This window comes from Halictus rubicundus, unplaced genomic scaffold (genome assembly GCF_050948215.1).
Source record: "Halictus rubicundus isolate RS-2024b unplaced genomic scaffold, iyHalRubi1_principal scaffold0049, whole genome shotgun sequence".
Taxonomy (NCBI): domain Eukaryota; kingdom Metazoa; phylum Arthropoda; class Insecta; order Hymenoptera; family Halictidae; genus Halictus; species Halictus rubicundus.
In genome coordinates, this window is record NW_027488590.1 from 450,379 (window position 1) to 473,400 (window position 23,022).

A 23,022-nucleotide genomic window follows, 5' to 3' on the forward strand; every position below is an offset into this window, starting at 1 on the left:
TTGTTGCTTCCGATAACGCCATGTATTCAGCTTCTGCGCTGGACATGGCGACTGTTTTCTGCTTTTTCGACGACCAACTGACCGCTCCGCCAGCCAATTTAAATAGGTAACCTGTATATGATCTTCGGTCATCAATGCTAGCACCCCAATCAGCGTCTGAAAAACCAATTAAATTATGACCCGTTTTAGTGAAGATTAGTTCCATGTCCTTTGTGTTTTTCAAGTAGCGCAAAATACGTTTTGCGGCCTTCCAGTGCTCTTCGCCCGGGTCTTCATTAAATTGACTGAGGGCGCTTACTGCGTGAGATATGTCTGGGCGTGTACTTGTGGCCAGGTACATTAGCGACCCGATGAGGTTTCTAAACGGAACTTGACTCATCCTATATCTCTCCTCATCCGTCGTAGGGCACATCATTTTTGACAATTTGATCGCGGGATTCATTGGTGTGGAAACCGTCTTGCAATCTTCCATGTTGAATCGCCGCAATACGTCCTGCACGTACTTTTTCTGTGACATGCGTAGTTCGTTTTTAGATTTGTCTTGTATAAACTCTATTCCAAGACAATAGTGAAGCAATCCTAAATCTTTCATGTTAAAGGATTTTGCGAGGCTTTGTTTTATCTCAATTATTTTCCTTTGGTTGTTGGATGCTATAATCAAGTCATCAACATAGATTGCGACTAATGTTAATTTACCATTTACTTTGTGAACGTAAACACAAGCGTCGGCGTCAAGTGATTTTAAATTCAGCTCCTTCAACTTCAAATCAAGCCTTTTGTACCATTGACGGCCTGATTGCTTTAATCCGTATATTGCCTTATGTAAAAGGCATACCTTCGACGTCTCTTTAGTTTGTTTGTCTTCAAGAACGTCAGACAGTCCCTCTGGAAGCTCCATGTGGATTTCTTCCTCGATATTGCCATTTAAGTAAGCACTGACGAAATCGAGCTGATGAACTTGCAATCCCAATTCCGCTGCAAGTCCCATTATGGTTCGAATGGAGCCCATTCTTGCTACCGGCGCAAACGTCTCGTGGAAGTCCACGTTGGGTTCCTGAGCGAAACCTTTGGCCACTATCCTGGCCTTCCGACGCTCCACAGTCCCATCGGCCTTGAGTTTGGTGCGCAGGACCCATCTCGATCCTATAATTTTTCGACCTTTCGGACGATCAACGAGAGTCCAAGTATTGTTTTTTATTAAGGCTTGGTACTCACTTAGCATGGCTTCTCTCCATTCGCGTGCTTCTGGAGACGACATTGCTTCTTTTGCAGTACAGGGATCTTCTTTTTCAGTTAATCCGGCATATTCGATAAATTGGCATTGACATGTTGAGGGATTTTCGTGGTCAACTTGATCTGTTTCGAGGTTTTCTTCTTGTTGAACTTCCAGTACGGGAACCATATGCGGTTGCATTTTGGGTCTACCTCTGCGGCCTGTGAGGATTTTCTTGGGACGTCCTGGTCCGATTTTCATTTTCGGCACTTCGTTTGGCGTTCCATTTTCTTCATGTTCATCTTCCAGAAGAGTTGCTTCTTTGGTGTTTTCGGCTGATGGGATAACTTCAATTTCGTGATTTCCTTCCTCTTCGGTGGAGTTCAAAATTTGCTTCCCGCGCTGTAGCGTTTCTTCGTTCACAAAATCCTCGAATTTTTGTAGTTCTCCAAAGGTTTTGATGAATTTAACGTCGCGGCTTCGACGAATTTCTCTAGCTTCGGGATCCCATAGTCGGTATGCCTTTGAATCGGTTGAATATCCGACAAAAATACATTCGATTGTTCGGTCACCAAATTTTCCCTTGGATATCTTTCTCTCATTTGACTTGTCCAACATGTAGGCTTTGGAGCCAAAAATTTGGAAGTGAACAGCTGTAGGGATTTTTCCTTTCCAAATTTCATGAGGAGTTTTACCCTCTAGACTTTTCGTTGGGCATCTGTTTCGGATGTAAGCCGCTGTTAAAATTGCTTCTGCCCAAAAAACTTGGGGGAGGCCCGACTGAAGCAACATGCATCGCGCCATCTCCACAAGGGTTCGATTCCAGCGCTCTGCGACACCATTTTGTTGTGGGGTGTATTCTATTGTGAGTTGATGGTTGATCCCTTCCTTTTTTAGGTAGTTTTCAAGTTCGTTGCTTCGATATTCTCCTCCGTTGTCTGACCTTATGGTTTTAATGTGTCTTCCTGTTTGTTTTTCAACTTTAACCTTGAATTCTAGGAATTTTTGGAAAAACTCACTTTTCCTTTTTAGAAAATATAATTCGCACCATTTTGACTTGTCGTCGATGAAGGTTAGGAAGTACCATGAACCAGCAAGAGACCCCACCTTCATTGGACCACAGAGATCCGTATGGACCAATTCCAAAATTTCTGTCGACCGTGAGATTGATCTTGTGAATGGAGTTTGCGTCTGCTTTCCTCTTATACAGATTTCACAGATTTGCAACTTTTCACGGCAATCAGCTGTGACTCCGTGTATCCTGCCGTTCTGGATCAGATTCTTTAGGTCCTTTATGTTTAAATGTCCAAATTTCTCATGTAATTCCTGAAGGTTTGACGTGTTGCTTTGCGAGATGTTGGCTTCTTCAGTCTTTTCTTTTAGAAAGTATAAGTCCTTCTCTCGCTCGGCTTTGAAGATTTCTTTTCCAGTTTTTTGGTTGATTATTACTGCACATCCTTTTTGGAATAGAACGTCAAAACCGTTGTCTGTGATTTTGGCAACAGACAATAAATTTGATCGGAGATCTGGAACAAATAATGTTTTTTGAAGTTTTGCCGAAGAATTTTCATCAATTTTTAGTTTTACTGATCCAATTCCTTCTATGAGAGTCGATTCGGAGCTTGCTAAATTTAATGTGCTTGCATTGCTTTTCCCAATTTCTTCAAATTTTTCTTCATAGGGGCACATGTGCGACGAAGCACCAGAATCCAGACACCATGTGGTTTTTAGGTTAGGTGTAGCTTTGTTGGCTACCTCTGTTTCTGCCACTATTTCAGTTTTCATAGCCACCTCTGCCCTTTTTGATGTTTCTTTTACATCTGACTTCCTGTTGTTTTCCGGTCGTCTTGACCTACAGTCTTTTGTCATATGCCCGTACTTCTTACACTTGTGACATTTAAATTTTGATTTCTCGTTCCCCCTTTCAGATAATTGGTTGTCAAGATTTCTGCTTCCAAAATTACGTGATGATTGTTTCCATGCTACCATGGCATCGGACTTTTCATCTTTGTTTTTCTTCCTCACCTGATATTCGTCTAATAATTTTATTTTTAGTTCTTCAGGGGTAGGTAGTTCTTGTCGTGACTTGATGGCCACTCTCAATGATTCATAGGACTTTGGAATGCTAGAAAGTAAGAGAATGACTGTCATTTCTTGGGGAATTTGTATCTGCATGGCTTCCAGTTTATTTACGGTGTCGAAGAAGTTTGATACATGATCTCTCATGTCCTGAGATTCCTCCATCTTGTGGTGAATCAGTTCCTCTAGCAACATTGCTTTTCGCGTGGGCCCTTCCGACTCGTAAATAGTTTTTAGTTTTTGCCAAACTTCTCTAGACGTGTTACATCTACTTACGTGTTTCAATTCTTCTGGGCTTATTGCGAGAATAATGTCAGACATGGCCTTCTCGTCAGCGATTTCCCAAGCTGTAATATCGGCTGCGTTGTCACCTGTGGCAGTGGGTTTCTGTTTAATTCCGTTAACAAATCCCCACGCGTCGTTCTTCACGAGCAATGCCTTCATATGGATCTTCCAAGTGTCATAATTTTCTTTCTGAAGGGGTGGAATTTTAATCGTTAGTTGACTCATTTTCGTTTTGTATGAACCGAGAAAATAAAATAAAAAATATGCTCGAATTTTCTTCGAATAATTAATTATTTGCTGTCGGTTCGTGTATAACAGAAAACTTTCGTTTTTCGCTTTTCTTTCTCGACGCGAGCACGTGGCGAGGAGAGCGATTTCCACGATTTGAATTTTTTTTTTTTTTTTTTTTTTTTTCAGTCTCACGATTTATATTTCCAACTTCACTTTTAGCGCAGTTTGTAGTGAGCCTGGGCCCATAACCTGTGGAAGATTAGCAGGTTAATCACGACACTGTTTTAGATAGAACAATAATATTTTAATCACAGCTCAAAGGATGCGTGTGTCACATGGACGATAGCGAGTACAGAGTAGAATAGGTTATAAAACAGATGAGATGGTAGATGGCGCAAGGTGTGCGACCTTAAGGCAGATTTCCAACATTTTTACCATGAACAAATAGTACCTTAATCAATCACCACATTTTAGCCAAAAAACACATAATAGTCATTACGTTATTTCTCATTTTTTTTTTTATTTAACAGTAAACTTATACATCCAAATTAAAATTGAAGATAGGATACTAGGGATTAGCTTTATACCTCAAAGTTTTATATAATTAACCTGTAGATTGTAATAGAAACAAACATTTTATAAGTAAAAGTAAATGTAAAAAGTGAACTCACTCTCTGTTTTCTATGCTTAAACTGACGTTAACTCATATCTTTATGATATGAATGGGTCTTTTCTTAGAAAAGTTAGAAAAAAATATTTCGATACCATTTATAGCAGTATAAATATTAATCTGTAACATGTATGGGGAAGTAGTCTGTATCACTTATAGTCTATGTACGTAGTTCACTTTATATTTTATGTCTTAAGCAATTATTACACGTATTTGAATGCAGGAAATGATTAGACATAAATATCCAATTGATTACAGATCTTTGTTAATACTAGGATTAACAGACAGTTCGCGATGACACACATTGTTGTTCGACAATGATTGCAAATATGAAAATGTTTTTGTTCAAAATTATCAAACGAACTGATCTATCGATACACGTTATGATATAAATTAAATTTCAGCAAATCTACTCTTGCGATTTTTATAAAAAGTTAAAAGCTGGGCATTTCGGCTCATCAGTACTTCCAGTGTTAAAAACAAACCTCGGTGTGGAATAAAACGTTGATTGGGATTTATTCTATACACGGACTAGTAGAGTTGTGTAAAACTCACGCGTACATCGTGGCATGTGACGCGTGAAATAAAAAAAAATTGTCGAAACTTTTGCAAAATTGTGAAACTCTTCTGAAATGCTTGATTCATGAAAGTAGAGATCCGAGCTTAAATTGGATCGTATCAACGTGCTGTCGATAAATTGATGGAATTTAATTAAGAACGTTATCCAATTAGCAATTCGAGACGCGTAGAATTCAGATTGATGAAACGAAAATTAAAAAAAAGTTTGGTGCATTGTTATGATTACAACGTCGCTATTTATAGATTGCCCGACAAGAATCGAGTTTGACTTTTACAAACTGTTTGCCCATTTCGACGAAAAATTGGAAACAAGATTGCAGATATAGTGCATTTGCAGTTTCGATGAGCATGCGGAATCTTTAACTTTTCCAATGAAAAAGCAAATGACACGATTACAAATTTCCTATTCTTTAATTCATTTAAGTTGCTCTTTTTATGGTTTGCGGTCATTTAATTGCTTCACTCCGACACTCCATGACTTTGAAAGAGTATGTTTGTTGCATGAGACACCGTATCAGATCGAAAACCATATTTACCCTTTCTTTCATAATAGTTCATTGCTGGACTGCAGATTTCATGTATTCATAATTGATTAAACTTATTAACAGATGAAATCGATTTTTTATTTACTTCTGTTTTCTTCAATTAATACAGAAAATTTTTATTTCGCATAAAGATCGTTAGTCTATCTATTACATACGTTTTTTCAAATTATTAAACTGCAAAGGTATACAACGTAGAATTGTATGTACTGTAAATGAAATTTTGCATTTGTATGGAGGAAAACATTTCAATGCATACAGGGTGAGTCTCGTAACGTGACGATCTCAAATAACTCGTAAGTTATTTGCTGTACGAAAAAATGTTTCGAACAAAAGTTACATGGTTTTCTGGGAGACATACAGTGCTCTAATCAGTTTTTTATTACTTTGCTTTTTCTTCGAGATATGAGGGTCACTTTCAGTTCTTTAAATGGAATATCTAATATTTTTTCCCAAATTCGGATAAATTATGAAATACTACGTAAAAAAGTATTATACAATGTGGCACTTAAAATGAATGATAATTATACCAATAGCCTGGTATAAGATAGAACCCCCTATCTCCCCTATCCCCCAACCCCTAAGATGAGAGTTTAAGGGTGAAAGTCGCAGATTTTTCGTTCCTTATGTGATCATCTTGAAACGTTTGTAGCTCATTGCAACATTGACCGATTTCTGAAATTTTCAGTATGCATATAAGTTATCGAAATCTAAAAAACGCATTTTTTAAATTATCATTATAGGCTCAGATAAAAAAGTAAATAACCATAATTTTTCATTTTTTTATCATTCCAATCAATTGCAATCTAAAAAATGTTTGTTTAGTTATTCTCTAGCAAACTAGTTGGTGTAACATCTAAAAAAGATTCAAGTCATTTGAACCAATTTTAAAAAAGTTATTCCGCTTGAAAAGGTGTCAACATACTTTCCGGCGCGAGTGTACGTTTCACCGTTACTGAACATCGTAATAATAAATGTAAAATTATTTCCATATGCAAGTATTATTTATATTAAATTAAACTTCATGTAATCGTTACACATAGACAAAGCTTTCACAAAAAGAAAATTAAGTTTGCGAGCAGGTCGCTTTGACCCCATGTAAATGGCGTGGCCATCAATATATGAACGGACTCGGATGCGCCCAGTGAATCAACAATCTCAGGTTAGTGCGTTCGAAGGGAGCGGTATGAAAAAAGCATGAGACACGCGCACTATGCCGGAAGTGCACGGCAGAGTTACGATTAGAAGGACACTATTCGTTCAAATCATTTCGACTAGATCGGAAATTCGATTTGATTCGAACCGTTCCTTTTTGGTTGTTTGCCCCCGCGGATGCCGATAGTGTATTTGACATTGACTGAGAAATGTCCACAACGCGTTTCGATTTTTCCAATCTGCGTTCGAACAACCGGGGGGAGGGGCGCCATTTAATTCGTCGGCTTCGGGCAGAGTACGACCCCATTTTTTACTGTGTCGTAACGAATTACTGGTAACCGCACGATTTGTATAACGACGAACGATCCACCGACGCAGATCACTACTGATCTGTCCCTGTATTTGGGCTATATATAATGTAATTTTTTGAAGTCGAAATGTAAGAAAAGTGCTTCATTGGCTGACACTATAGCAAAAAACAAAGTAACATTTCAATCGGTATGAATAATAATTATGGCATAGACAAAACGAAATTAAATACTTCATTATTTACCAAAATGGCGACCTTCTGAATTTCGAATTTGGTTTTATAAGCTCCTTCTTCGCATTTATATAGCAGAATAATGTATCATTAAATCGTGTTCGTATCATTGAATTACAATTTGGGAGCATTAGATTATAAAAATTTCTAATATACATTTGTGCAAATTCTATTGTGATATGTAAATAAGCTAATTGGTCGGTTATAATGAGTGTGGGACATTTTTCCCCCATTTATGTTTTTAATATACAGTTCTACAGAGATTCTATTCTGATGTTTGGATAAGTTAATTGGTAAATTAAAACGAGTGTAGGTTATTTTCCCCTCTAATTTCTTCTGTAGAATGTTATTTCGCGAATATTAAAAAATGCGAACTTTGTATAATGTATGAAAAAGAGTGCGCCACACCGTCGCGATTGACTGTATTGATTTCACGACCCGCCGGTGGATTGTAATCTGCAATTTGCAAAACACTGAGTTAGATAATCAGCATACACTCGCCACAGCAAATAAAATTTAATTTCTACAGAGTGTACTTCATTACACCTATGATCCTCGCTAAACCCCAATATTTATATAATCGATATTACACATACAATCTGAACACATTTTTCTTATTCTTACACATACAAAAATCTGAAAAAATTCTCAAAAATCTGCCTTAGGATCCAAAATATGCCACATTTTTTCAGAATTTTAGGAAGCATCAGAGTGCGGAAAAGCGCGAAATCCAATTTACCCTGTAACTGCCCTCACGGGCAAGATGGGGGGTTTTTTCTGGTCAGCTTTCGAATGGTTCATTAATCATTGAAAAACCTCTAAGGGCAGTTTTGACCATCTTAATCGGCTAGGCCCTTTCAATTACTACGCTGCTCTTAATTGAATTTAATGACTTACGTGTATTGCATTGCGACAGATTTAGATCTGTAAATGTTAACACAGGAGGCAAACTGGAATGATAAAATTATCTATGACATCTTGATGGATGATCGTCCATTTTGTAACAACACCTTGTACTTATGATTAAAGTATATTATTGAAAAGGAGACACAATTTTGAGATAGACATTATTATATACATATATTATATAAAATTAATAATAAAAATATTAATAATTATTATATTAATTTCATTTATCAAAATCGATTTTATATTCAATATCAGAGAAATATAAAGAATATGTCAAATGAATGACAAAACAGGAAAAGGACATTCCCAAAGATATATCTAGAAAGAACTGGGCATTTAAAAAAATGGAAAACTAGAAATTTCACGTGTCCACTGTAAAAATGCAATTTCGTTTCTAATTGTTAACAGCTGACAAGTATTCGTTTCCAGCCATGTCGAACAATGGTTGAAACTGTTGGATGTGCTACGCGTTTGACATGTGATGGTTTGTTTGTTCGTGACAATTGGAGTTGCCAAATAAATTGTACTTTCTTTAGTATAGGTTCGATTAAGCTCTTCAAGTCCAAAAATTGCACTATTTAATTTGCATACTATTTGCAAGCGCCACTTTTGTATAGACGCACTCTGTTTTAAATGCACCAGGTTTTAAATAGGACATTTATGTTCTTTTATTTATAATTGTTGTCTAGTATATTGTGACATTTCTGTGATAAACGATTGGCATTTATAATACCTATGAATTCTTTATATGTGCATTAAATGAAACCCTATGGAAACATTTCTGGTACCACAAAAGGAGTTTTGCAGAGATAACTTTGGGAAAATGGCTGCCACGTCTTTTTAGTTCAAGAAATTTAGCTCGATGTTTTTGAAAATATTACTTAAATATCATATAATGTGATGTACGTATTGATTTTTTCAAGAAACATAATTTCATATACAGGGTGGTCAATTTATCTGAAGACATTGAAATATCTCGAGAACTATGCATCAGATCAAAAAAAGTGGGTAGTGAAAGTTGTTCGTCTCGAAGGGGGACACCTAATGATACCAAATTCGACCTGGGGGAAGATAAAAAACTTAAATGGGAACCCCCATTTTTTATTGCAGTTTTGGATTCTCCAGAAAAAAGTACCCCAATTTGACCTACGAGTTTTTGCATTTTGGTTCATAGATGGCGCTGTAATCGACAAAAATCAAAATGGGTAAAAAATCGTTGAAAATTGGGGATATCTCGAGAAATACACCTCCTGGGGGGTGGGAGAGGGATTTATCTCAAAGTCTTCAATAGGAAACCCCTTTTTTATAGCAAATCTTGGTTCTCCATTGATTTGATATTATTGGTGTAATTTCTTTCACAGACGTGGCTGTAATCGAAAGCAATTGGACAAATCCATTGGTTTGTTTATCAATGAAACAAAAACTACTTTTAGCGTTACCCGGGAACAACGACGTGGACGTAGTATTTTTCTGTTCGCTTTGGGGTGCTTGTTTTAAGTGAGTTCCCTTGCCTGTCACAAATCGAGGTGCTTTTTTAATGTGAGTCCCCTTGCCTCTTACTGTTCACTTAATTAGAGTAAGTGTTCGAAATTTTGACCTTTGTGGCGGCCGTTAACCCGTCAGCAAAAACAGCTGACAGTGAAAGCTAGGAAAGAAACCGAGAACATGTATTCGCGTAAGCAAATCCGCGAGGCCGCGAGTACTCAGCGACGTGCGAACACGTAGACGCATCAGCCAACGGTCATTAATCCGTCAGCAAAATAGCTGATGGTTGCGACTCCGATAAAGAGTTCAAACGTCGGACATCTAGAATGTTCGACCCAGCGCACGTATATAAACGCGAGCGGACGCGCGCTAAGAGCTTCTTGTGTGTAACTCCTAAAAGGGATACCTCTCTCAATAAAGAATAAATCGCTGTGGTTGCCGAACACGTATAATTCCCTTCACCTTCAACTTCAATACACTTATTGATCCTTTCTTCAAATGACTGTACACAGGACAGAAGCATATCTGCGGGAATTTCCGCGCAAGCGTTCCTTATGCGTTCTACCATGTTTTCACGAGTTGTTGAATTTCGAACAGTCACACAGTTCATTCACAGTCACAGCCCTTTCTCCGAGCACAAGCAACCGACTATAATGGTGTTAATATTTCTTTTCAATATTTTTATTTCACTTTCCATTGGTCTTAATACTGAAATAAATGTAAAATATAATTTGGTGAAATTACATCTAAGATTATACCGATAGAGATGAATGTTTCTATTTCATAGAAATCTTATGCACTCTAATCTTATCTTTTTGCACTCTAATTATAATATTTGTATGAAAATTGTCATTAATTGGAAATTTAATTATACTTATCAATAACTTCTCATTCTGTTTATTGCATGAATAGTTAGTTGGATAATATCACGGTTAACATTAAGAAACTCAGAATAGAATTGTATTATATGGAAGTACTACAATCTAGACTTAGACTTATGTATTGATAGATATATTGTGCGCAGAAAAAGTTATTAATATTATAATTTTTTTTATTTTCAGTTTATTTTAGCGTGATGGCATTAACAGCGAGGTCGATAGTGTCCACACCGTTTACACTTGTGTTCCGTTGCAAAAGAACCGTACAAGTGGGGTTTGCCTTCGGACGATTATTTATGATACGCTCGTGACTAAGTGATCACCTTCAACGATTAGGCACGGTGCAACATGTGGCGACCGTTCGAGCCATACCCTGCCTTTTGTTTGTTTTCACTTCCTATGGTTACGAGACGTCATAAATTAAGTCCTTACGAAGGATCACCCAAACCAAAAGCCACTGTTTTGAAGTGTCGAGGGTTAGCCTTGTTGACAGACCGGTATCAATTTACGCTCTCCAGGGCAAGGCCCACTTAGTTCACCTAAAAAGGGTGACAAATCATCAAGGATGCGCTGATTGGGTAATGCAGCATTCGGCAGAACCAATCAGTGCATTTCCTCTTCCATGAGAACCACCCTCTCGATACATACAACAGCCTCACGAAACATGACTGCAGAAGGGGAAGTCCGACTTTCACAACTTTGAGTTTTACTCTGAAAATCGTGATACCCAGTTCTCAGTTTAGTCGCAAACGGATCGCATCGGTCGAGATCTGACGCTAAACGCTATTCGCAATCGTTCACAAAAACGGATCACACTCGACGAGATCCGACGCGTCTAAGCCAAGGCCTGCTATATTAGGCTTACTCTGACGAATCCTCTAGCAGGTCTGGGACGAAACGCGCTTCCTAAGCAGTCCAATCACTCGACCATTGGAAAGGCTGCCCAAAACCGGGTCCAAGATTTACGACCTTGGGTGGAACTATCGTCCGCGTATCGCTTCTGAAATCCGCAACCGAACACTTGGTTATAACATATTTGACGTGTAATTTTTATGACAGCATATAGTCGTTGTGATAATTGAACTGTTTCCATAAAAATTTTGCCACGTTTCTTTACGTTAAATTATTATACAGGGTGTTTCGTTTATCTGAAAACGGAAATATTTCGTGACGCACTGAAGTTCCAAAAAAATTTGTTTATAAAAATTGTTTGGTATGAAGGAAACAATCGTATGGTGTCATTTTTTCCACGACTCGAATGGTGGGGAGGGAAATTTCAAAGTCAAATTACTTTTTTTAAATGGATTGACCATATTTTTTTTGTCATAATACGATAGCATTTTCAGAGACGAGTTCAACGACATATCACATTATGTTATTTACTGTTACAAAACATTAGAAATTATATTATAAATTTGAAACTTCTTAACACATCTTGCGCGGGTACTTTGCCGCCAAAGTCTTACCGTGTTGCATTCATTCTTGCAACGCACGTTTTGTATTTTTGCAACGCATGTCTATCCGATTTTATTGTAATAACACATCGATCACAAAAACCCATCGATAATCCGTGAAAAGCGACTTTAGTCGCTTCCCGCGCAAGATGTGTTAAGTATCTATCACTTGAATTTGAAAACTACTTAACATGTTTTATTGAAACCAGTAAGGTTCGTCCAGAAATTTCGTTCACTGTAAACTTGATAGATTCTAGGGCAATGTTTCCTTGGCGTTCGCAATCATTGCAACGTGTCCAAACGCAAATTGAAAAGCAACAAAACTAAAATTCCATTCACCGATCATAAAAAGTTAATCGGCAATCATCTGAAACGGGCATGGAATCGTTCTTAAACGAGCTGCAATTTCCCCGAGATCTCTTAAATAATGCACGACTGAAATTATTTTCATAGTACAACAATGCGGTGCATCCATGCGTTAATATCTGCCGTATTACTTATAAATCACCGTCCATGAGTAATTTCCTTTCGAATTCCTCGGGTTTCCACGGGTGCGGCCTGGTAAACGTCGAAGATCGCAATATTTCTCCGCTTTCCGTCGGAAGCTTCACCGTGCCGAGAGCAAACCCCCACCCCCGTCCCCGATTATTTTTCCCCGTGCTGATGCGGGGGGTGAAGAACGGACCGATAGATGAAGGGGAGCCAGAAACTTATTATGCTGGGCTGCTTTCTGCCGCGGTTTATTTGAATATTGCTACGTGACCGTAATGCATGTCCCTAGTTGCGAGCGCAAGACCAGCCCGTGGTGTTTGCACCTTTATACGTGCGTATACTTATGGATGCACATCCGTTTGGTGCGTATTTGCGCGCGTGGCAACGGCTCGAAACCAATAACCACGGCGTGTCAAGCAGCCACGCGAGTTGTGACAGTCAATAAACCCTGTGTATTCGAAGGCGAAAAGGTTTTAACCCCGCGAGCTGTCTCGGAAGGTCTCTCCTTTCGGCTCCCATCAGTGTCGCCAGATCAGGGGAATTGACTCGAAATTTAGGGGAAAGTTACCCTCTCTCTGCCAATACCGGATTAGTCACACGTGACATCGTGACACATGCTCGACAGAGGTAAAACGCGTCACGTGACCGTGCCATGGCAGAAGCGTGGGGATGCTCACCGCCGGAAATGGGGGGATAGTGTCGCAGAAAGGGAAAAGTAAGGGGTAAGGGTGGGAGATGTAGGGACTAGAGAAAGTTAGAAAACTGCTGAATACGATTTATGGTATACGTGACTAGACAAAGCTATTTTTGAGAGAACTGTTTAGTTTCAGACCTTAGCATGATTTTAGTTCGAGTTTGTCACAGTCTCAATAGCTGCACACGGGTACCATAAATCGTGGAGTGCCGAAGGACCTTCGACAAGAGGGCAGCGGTCGTCCACGACCGGAAGAGCCCTACGTGCGTAAGGTCTGGAGGACACCAGCATTATTTGGAAGAGATTTTTCCCTTCCACAAAGGACAGAGAGAAGTATAAGTAGACAGGGCGATGGAAACCTGGTCAGTCAGTCATTAGCTACCAGTCTAGACGTCACTCTGCCAGTTGTCCGTCCTGAAATAAATCCTTACAACAAATATCCGTGTTCATTGAACAAGACCTTTACCACAGAGACAAGTCTTAATCTGGTGTGACAGGGCGCGCGACAGTCACATATCAAGAAAAAGATACCTGCTTACCTCAGGTGTCATTTGGGACCTCAACGAGGTGAAAGTGTTTTAAAGATTTACAACTTAATCGTTGGACAACATTGAGCCTGTCTTCTCGTTAAAATCCGCTTTTCTAATATCCGACCTATGGAATTATCGAGTGGAGGCGGTGATGGAGAACCATGACTTAAATTTTCTCTCACCTGTTATCGAACACCATGTATAAATCCTTATCAAATAGAACGTTTGAAGTAATTGAAAGCAAAAGCAAATATACCCGTTATTAATTACCTTGTAAGTAGTATGTAACTTTCTTCTTTGCGAAAATATACGGTTGATCGAAGAATTATTTGAATACTAAATATCCGATTCTCGGAAAAAATTCCTGCTATTTAAACTGTAGTAATTTCGAAAAAAAAAAAAATGATTCGTATAACAATAAATTTGAACTCATTTTAAAGCTACAAGTGGCTAGTTTCATATTCCACCATTAATTTTATTCGAAGATTTTTTTCATAATATTTGGGGTGAGAATCTGAAGACGCGTTTTTTCTCGAAAATGCTATACATTCAAACGTCCGTGAAAACTTTGAAAATTTCTTTTCCTGATTAAAACTACCGTAGATTTAAAGATTGAAGCTTCCGTTTTACAACGACCCCTTAAAAATTGATGTACGATCTTTTTTTAATCGTTTTATCGAGTTTTGTATGAGAAGTGTGCCGCGAACTTTGCAGTAGTATAAATTACACCACGAGGGCTTTGCACGACTGAACTTGTACCTCATCTTTTTGTTCCATAAAACAGTGAAAAAAATCGTGCATATATTTTTAAGGACTCGTTGTAAAGAGGATTCTCCAATCTTCAGATCTCTGGCAGTTTCGTTTAGGAGAAACATTTTTCAAAGATAGTGGAGACGTTTGAATTTGCAGCATTTTGTAGGAAAAATGGATCTTCGGTTTCCCACCGGCTACATCATGTAGAAATATGAAAAGAGGTAAATGAAGATGGATTTGCGAAAGCAGAGGCTTTAAAATGATTCTAGGCTTATGGTTGTACTATTTGTTTTCACGAAATTAATATTTATCAGAAATTTTTCGAGAATTGGAAATGTTGCGTTCAAATAGTTTTTGGATCCACTGTCTATATAAATCTTGTCTATATAAACTTTATGTACTAGCAGGTTCTTCCTTTCTGTGTGGTAACAATTACAATACTGTGTGCTTCATTCATAAATTCTATGTAGATTTCGAGAAATTAAAGATAACACACATGCGCTATCATTTTGTCCAGGAGTGTACCTTTGTGTCGTCCACGTCCAAATAATGGAGAAACGCGTCCGTCGACGTCTCGATCGTATCGTTTCCATTCTCTTTCGTTCCTGATTTATCGCCGTTCCGCCCGATCTCCGAATTGGCTTCGTGAGACCAGAGTATTTTTGTAATGAGTGAGTGTGTGTGTGTGTGTGTGTGTGTGTGTGTGTGTGTGTGTGTGTGTGTGTGTGTGTGTGTGTGTGTGTGTGTGTGTGTGTGTGTGTGTGTGTGTGTGTGTGTGTGTGTGTGTGTGTGTGTGTGTGTGTGTGTCTGTGTGTGGGCGCGCGTGTGGGAGATAGCGATGCACGGATCAAAGATCATTCGTTCGACTTTACATCGTGGAAAGACAATTGCGTGTGATATTGGATGCATTGGATATCAGAGGTCCGTGTTTCGCGGCCGAGTGCCGTAGGAAGAGGAACAGTTTGTGTTTCGGATTACGATGGGATCTGCGTTCATGATGCGGATGTGACACCTTCGCTATTTTAAGGATTCGGAATTTCAATATATCCTTTCGGTATTGAAGTGTTGCATGCTTGTATCCTTGGAACCCTGCTATTTTTCTACTTAAACCCACATAGATCGCAGCTGATACAATAGACACACCGGGAATTGTTCTGTAAATATTGTAGCAATTTAAGAAGGAAAATGCTTATCCAGGACTATCCAGTTACGATTGAATATCAACTGACTCTTATCTTTTTAAAAATATTTTCTGTTATGCTTAATTCTGGAATACTGTTCCATTCATTCACCACTTAGCCAGTTTTTAATCCTATGCCAGATTTTTAATACAAACTGTAACCGTCAAATGTTATTAGAATTGTGTTCTAAAATGTAAGATCTTAACAATAGCATAGCCTTTTTATCAAAATAGCACTCAGGATATTAAATACAGTAGGACCTCGATTATCCGAATCTCAGATGTCTGAAGTCTTTAGTATCTCAACAAGCTTCAAATTGACATAGCTCAATCTAAATCGATCTATTAGGGGTACCCATAAGTAATCAATTATTTGCAAAGAATTTGTTTTGCCTTAAGTTCTGTACCGATCGTTGAGGAGGAAGCACGTATTCTTTTACAGCATTCGGTAAAGCAGCCTGTGTTCAAAATATTCTAAAAAGTAAAATTTTTTTTACAACCCTGTAATAAAATGGCGGCATCCGTATCTTCCGAGGATCATATTCGTCATTGCGTACTTTTTCATTTTCATGCGGGATTTAATGCAACGGTAACAACAAAGAAAATTTGCGATGTTTATGGAGATGTATTGAAGGTCAACAAATGTCAACGCCTTGTATAAATCGATAATAATTATATTGTAACTGTTGTATTAGGTCGTTGGATATGAAATATCCGATTTCAGAATGCAAATATTATGAATTATTTTAATCAAGACAAATACTGTTATAATCCACAGATTTGTTATAATATTGTTGGATTATTTCTATATAACTGTTTAATTGTTAATAAACGATACATAATTGATACATGTTAAATGATCATGTATACAACACGTGGCATCATTCGATGCCTTGCGATAGTCACACACAAAAGAATACTGCTCACGCGCACACGCTGCTGCGCACACTCGCTCCTCGCTTGCATGTTACTGGATGTGTGACAAATTCCCATCAAATATCATTTGGAGATACCAAGCTAATCTTTTAAGTCCCATGTTCAGTTTCTATTTACATATCCAACTTTACTTTCAAATGTAAATTATGTATTCTGTTTACTTAATTTAATTAAGTATTAGTAATTATTATTTATTTAGTTGATTTAATTGTTTATTTTGTTTATATGAGTAAGAAAACAAACATATTGAGGACGACATTTGTCAATGATAGAAAAAGCTCAAAAATAGAGATGACAATCTCATAAATGAAGAAGGTGAACGACCAAAAAGTAATCGTAAAACTTATCATGTTTTGCCAGCATATGATGATTCAAATGGTGCTTTAAGGCCCACTATTAACGTCCTACAGTATGAAATGTTAGTGGAAATTATTGATACGATTTTTAAAATCGGAAATGCATAAATGATATACATATAATTTACTTCATACGCTATTATAGAGTATTCCAGCAAAGCATAGTACTTTTCGAAATATCGACCGTGATTTTGTGTAAGCTTCACAGTGGATGTAGTAAGATGGGTGAAGTCAAACAACTCTGTAACGATAAGGACAACGTTTTAGGACAAAAGTTTTTCAGCTCTATTATACTGAGAATTCACGATGCTGTTAAATTTAACTATAAAAAATTCCGATTATCCTTCCGTACCAAGTTCATACATGTCAAACTTCTCTCTCTGGTCAAGTTTACGATCTTTTACTTTATAGATGGAAAGAATATTTTAGTCATATCCATTATTACTGTATTATTATTTTACCTAATTTATTAAACACTGAAATTGGCATTCAGATTTGCTTTACACTAAAATAAAACGATTTCTATCACGTTTCTTCCGGCTATTCAATTTTCATAATCACTGTTCCCGTTTATGATTTAAAATAGTGGTGATATTTGTGGTAAGTAGAGTTAATGCGACACTCTGTGCAAAATAGTTGTGGTTACGTATTTGATTAATACCAAGCTTATGGAGCACTAAAAGTGACTACTTTCATTACTTTATAAAAATAACAAGATCTGGCAGTTAATGCAACCGCGTTAAAGTAAATCATTAATAAACAAAAAAAAAAGAATGTATTTAGATTATCAACGAATTTTATTGTAATATCTGCTCAAAGAAATAAACCTATTGGACTTACGCTCTCAATAATCGTAAATTAAAAAATATAGAGCCAAATTGTAGAATCATATTGTCTTTTTTTTTTTAACTGAGGAGACCATAATTTTCTGGTGATCATCTGTGAGCGCAGGCAGAGAATTGCTCGAAAGACTGCAATGGTCCACTTAGTTTCGGAAAATATCACATACATGAATATGCTTTTCAGTTGTCCGACATATAAAAGGAAGAACAAACTAGAAAAATTAAATACTAGTACACTAGTAGTGCAGAATACATTCTGCATAAACTACGTGAAAAGGTTTTTCTCTTTGCAGAAAGCTCGGCAGCTAGTCCGTGTCGTGCTGTCCAAATATTGTAAAACTCGTGGCTCCAACTTTTTACCAGCAACCTCTCCAGCACCTTTATTTTCCGTCTACGTGTTTACGTTCCATGTACCTGTCACCTTGTTTCCTTTAAAAATATGTAACTGGAAACCTTTTGAGAACCAGACATGCATTCAATGTGCTTCAATGAATGTGCATCCAAACGAAAGTAATACCAGTGTTCATGAATGTTCAGCGAATTTGTCTGACAAATCGTGGTCGTATTGCATTAAAGAAGAATATTATTTTTCCAATTTTTAGATAAAAACAATAGGTAACGTGTTGCGCGTACTTCCTTCCAAGTGCTATTTGAGCCTAAAATGTGTGTACAGTATATTAAGGTAGTGTGAGAACGACTAAATATTTTACATGAAATTAAAAACATAAAAAAATGTCTTCTAGAAAAGTTATTTCGATCTCTGAGCTACACTGTATGCAGTTTTAAAAAGTCTAATATCGCTACGCCCATTCTCTGCACTATAAATGTCTTCCTCAGAGCTGAAATTAAATAATTTTCATGGTATTCTTAATTTCATAATATGACTGATAATAAGAAACATTATTCATAGTAAGTAGACTCTGGATCTTTATACAAAATAAAAAGTTTGTGCATCAATTGCAAGACACAGGAGCTAAATATAAATTTATATTTTTCACAAATAATTTGAATGTAGCGAAAATAATATATTAATACTCTTAAAGTCTTTTTAAAATGTGTTCACTGTTTTAAATTGCACCTACTCATTTGTGTCAAAAATGCATAAAATTCGGAGTCTAATAATAAGAAACAACTTAAAGACAATAACCATTCTAGTTATTCAGTTCTAAGTACCTCCAATTTTCGTATCTTACTTGTTGCAGAAAGTATCCGATGAATTATGTTCAAATTTACACCATTTATATCACTATTTATAACAATTATTTGAACATGTTGTAATCAATATTGTTAATATTTATATCTCCAATTTAATAACTCGTATATGTATGTGGATAAATACAATCGATATGCATGCGTAGAAGGAACACGAAATGTATTACGTATCATGTATATACAAGTAGAATAATCTCTCATAACTCAGACATCACAGTACGTAATATGACACCACGATCAGTTTTAGGTAAAAAATAGTTTTAAATATCTAATAATAAATATTCAATTCGTGCATTCAATTCGTGTATTTTTTATTATATCGGTCGAGAAAAGATTAAAGAAACACATATTCTAGAATAGAACTGTAATATCACAAAGAGTATCGTGTGCTACGCCATTGTATACGTTTCAATGTTGTTGATAGATCCAAAGTATTGATTTGAGCTCTTCCCTACTGTTTGTAAACATTTCGTTCTGACAAGATGAAATACAAGAACTTACTTTTATGCATCCAATTATTAAAATAAAAATATTTTGCTTGTCGTAATTTTAAAATATCTCTAGAATACTCAGAGAAAATTTAAACCATATATTTTAATATTTATATTCCTTCTTTTTAAAGCAGTTGACAGATTCAAAATATGTAAAAATATTAATGTATTAGTTTAGATTGATTAAAAGCATTAATAAATCAAAGAAATTTCTACTCAGCTCCTGTTTCGTCAATTTGTAGTCAACAATTTCTATTTTGTATAAAGATCCGTAGTTTAGTTATGATTAACAAGAACCCACAGAAACTTTTGGTGTTACCTGATATTTTTTATGTCTATTTCACACAGTTATGACATTTCGTATATTTAACCATTAGTTACTGGCGCCAACGTATACGCGATACCAAAGGTTTGCTCCTTGTCAAACTCTTTCTCGTATTTTTCAATATAATAATTCTTTGTTATATGTGTTTCTGTGTGCAAAGGTTTCAAGAGAAAGTGAGTTTAATACGCTAGGTAAAGTAATATCTGCAGCTCTATCTTTTTCATGAAAACTCGCATCCACGTTTTACATGTATGTAAAAGTTATAGTAATCGATACATCGCAGAGTCTGTACATGAAATATAGTATACTATGAATTGCAATATACTATAAAATATTAAGCAATTAAACTATATTTTTGCAACGATGATAGAAAATTCAAAATTCGAAATTGCAAATTCGAAATTCGATTTTCGTGTTATAGTAACTGCGTAATATTCTCTTTATAATGGCTTAAAATACGTTCTATGTATCAAAATTGTCTTGCGTAAAACAACGTTTCATCTGTCGGTGCAAGCGTGAAGGTGTACTAATAATAACAACGCTTCTACATTTTATTAAGTTACCCCACCAACACTTTGTTTCAGAAATTATACAAAATGTATGTAGTCGCGATGTTAATACTGTTAATATTTACAACCAATGTGCGGATCAGAAAGCGAATTCACTTAGAGCATACTTTCAACTTGCAATAGATATGTTCTCGTTTTATCATCCAATAGGGTACATAACCATTCGCCGGAGTGATGGAGAACCAAAGGGGCCTATAATAATATCAATAACCCCTTCTACTCAACCTACGCTACTCTTTGCCTTTCCACCCTTACTTGCGCAGATCTCATGATCCCCACCTCATACCATTTCTGTCAAACACTGGTGGTCCTTTGACTCTCCCTTTGATTTATCGGACTAATTTCCTCCCTGTGTAATCATATATATTTAATCGCAGAGTTTGTCTGGCCGTGATCACTTTAGATGTATTAGATACTCGAATTTTCTGCTGTTCTTTCGGTAAATAAACGTCCTTTGTCTGAAAAGAACAATAGAGAATATTTTGTTAGAAGTATTTGTTTTGTTCCTATTTCGTTGATTTGTTTGTAGGGACTTTTTTGCACGTTTTTGCATGTTATAATTATGTGTTGAACATTTAGTGTTGACCTTGTATGTCCAATTAACAGTCTGAAAAAGTAATCCTAAACGAATAGATTACGTTGTTTGGGTTGACCTGTTGGTTCATGATTGAAATTGCTATCGCTGTCGAAGTGTCTAACAATCTTCAGCCATGGACCATAGATTTTAAAAAAGTATGCAATAGTCGCCGGCAGATAACGTGTTAATATTATATTCAAATCGAAAGAAAGAAAGAAATTTTTTTCGTTTGACACCTCGTTTTTGAGAAAATCGATTTTAAATATCAGTCAGGTTCGTGTGCTTTAATATGTATATGCAGGAAGTAAGTAGAATTGGTCGATCATTATCAGACGCGCAAGACGATTCCTATCTAATAGCACGCGTATTCGCTGCATTTTCACTCGTACTCACTCGATTTTCTCGAAAACGAAGCATCGGATAAAAAAATGTTATACCGAAATGTTTTCCTTTTTTTTTATGTAGAATCACCCCCTGTCCGCTTGTACTACAATTTCCGGCCCACCCTGTATGTAAAAATATAAATATATAATTATAATTCTAGTACTGAGCCTACTAATCGTAAGAGTTAGAAGTATATTAGTTGATTAGTTACCCTACGATATACACGTTTATTCGTTCCCAGTATTTGCTGCAAATTTTTATTCATCTTATACAAACTGGTATTCCAAATATGCTGCACTTCCTCCCCTGTAGGGAAAAATGGATATTTTTACATTTTTAAGAATGTAGTGGAAAGAGACGAGCATTAATGTAACACAAATCGTTCAATTTTGGCTCCGTTCTATATGATTACGAGATGGGCTGTAGCCGTGAAGTGAAAGAGGCCACGCAAACCGTCGCGTTAGGAGTTTCCTAAAACGAGCCCCGTAGATTGGTATTAATTTTTATGGAAATTCAGACGCGACCCTCGGTTAGGTGGTTGCCGGAGCATGATGTAGGGAAAGTGGAAATATCGCTTCCGTGTTCGCTTTTCTTACAGCGATAGCTCGCAGCAGATCATTTAAGTTTCATTAATATTATTTAACTTTTTGTAACACCCAATTTCTAAGACGCGTACAAATATTTTCGTGTTGAACATTGTTAACTAGAGATTATGATACATTAGTTTATCACTATGTGTCATACACCCCTTACATTCTATAATCGACAAAAAAATAAAAGACAATTTCAACATATTACATTATGATTCCTACATTGTGGATTCTATGCGTTATGAAAAAATTAGATCAAATGTAAAGCACTACAAAATTTAAAGAATTTAAAGGTAGTATTGCATCATTTCTTGCTTACTAAGATTATTAGGACAAAAATAGATGTCTATGTAGTGTCTGTATCTTGAAATTGATACACAAAATTTTTGTTTGCATTAGAACCCGCAGTCAATGATTTGTGTTTTCACAAGTTTTATAAAGTTATGTGTGGTATCCTTTTCAGTACAGGTATTCAAATAGCTATTCTTGTTTTTATCTCGCAATATAAATAATTGCATTATTGAATAAAAATGTGCTAAACTATTTTTGTATAACTTGTGACCTATTTAATTATATATATATATTATTCAACATGTTGAACAGATATATTTCTACTCATAGTACTGCTCTAAACAAACCAGTATACACATATCAGAAAATATTAAAAAGATGGAAATTAGGGTGCGGCCAAATAACGATCATACACGTCTGACGATGAATATCGAATAGTATGCTATTCGCTGAGTTTTCAAACTGGATTTTCTCGAAAACAAAGCTCCGGATGAAAAAATTCTATTCTATATTTTTTTCTTATTTTCTCATAAGGTATCGCCTCGTGCCCGCTTGTACATGTTATTCGGCCGCACCCTGTACAGGTATATTATCTCCTTACGCTTTTCGCTAATTAGGTCGTTTTCTTTGTTTGTGCTACTCAGTATTTTTCTATCAATTTCTCATCTCGTGTAACATTTGTTAATAAAATTACTATTATTAAAAGTTAACAGTGCTGTTGGATACTTAACGATGCATTCAGAAGATGCTCGTAGGCAGACTACAATGATGCAACTTCA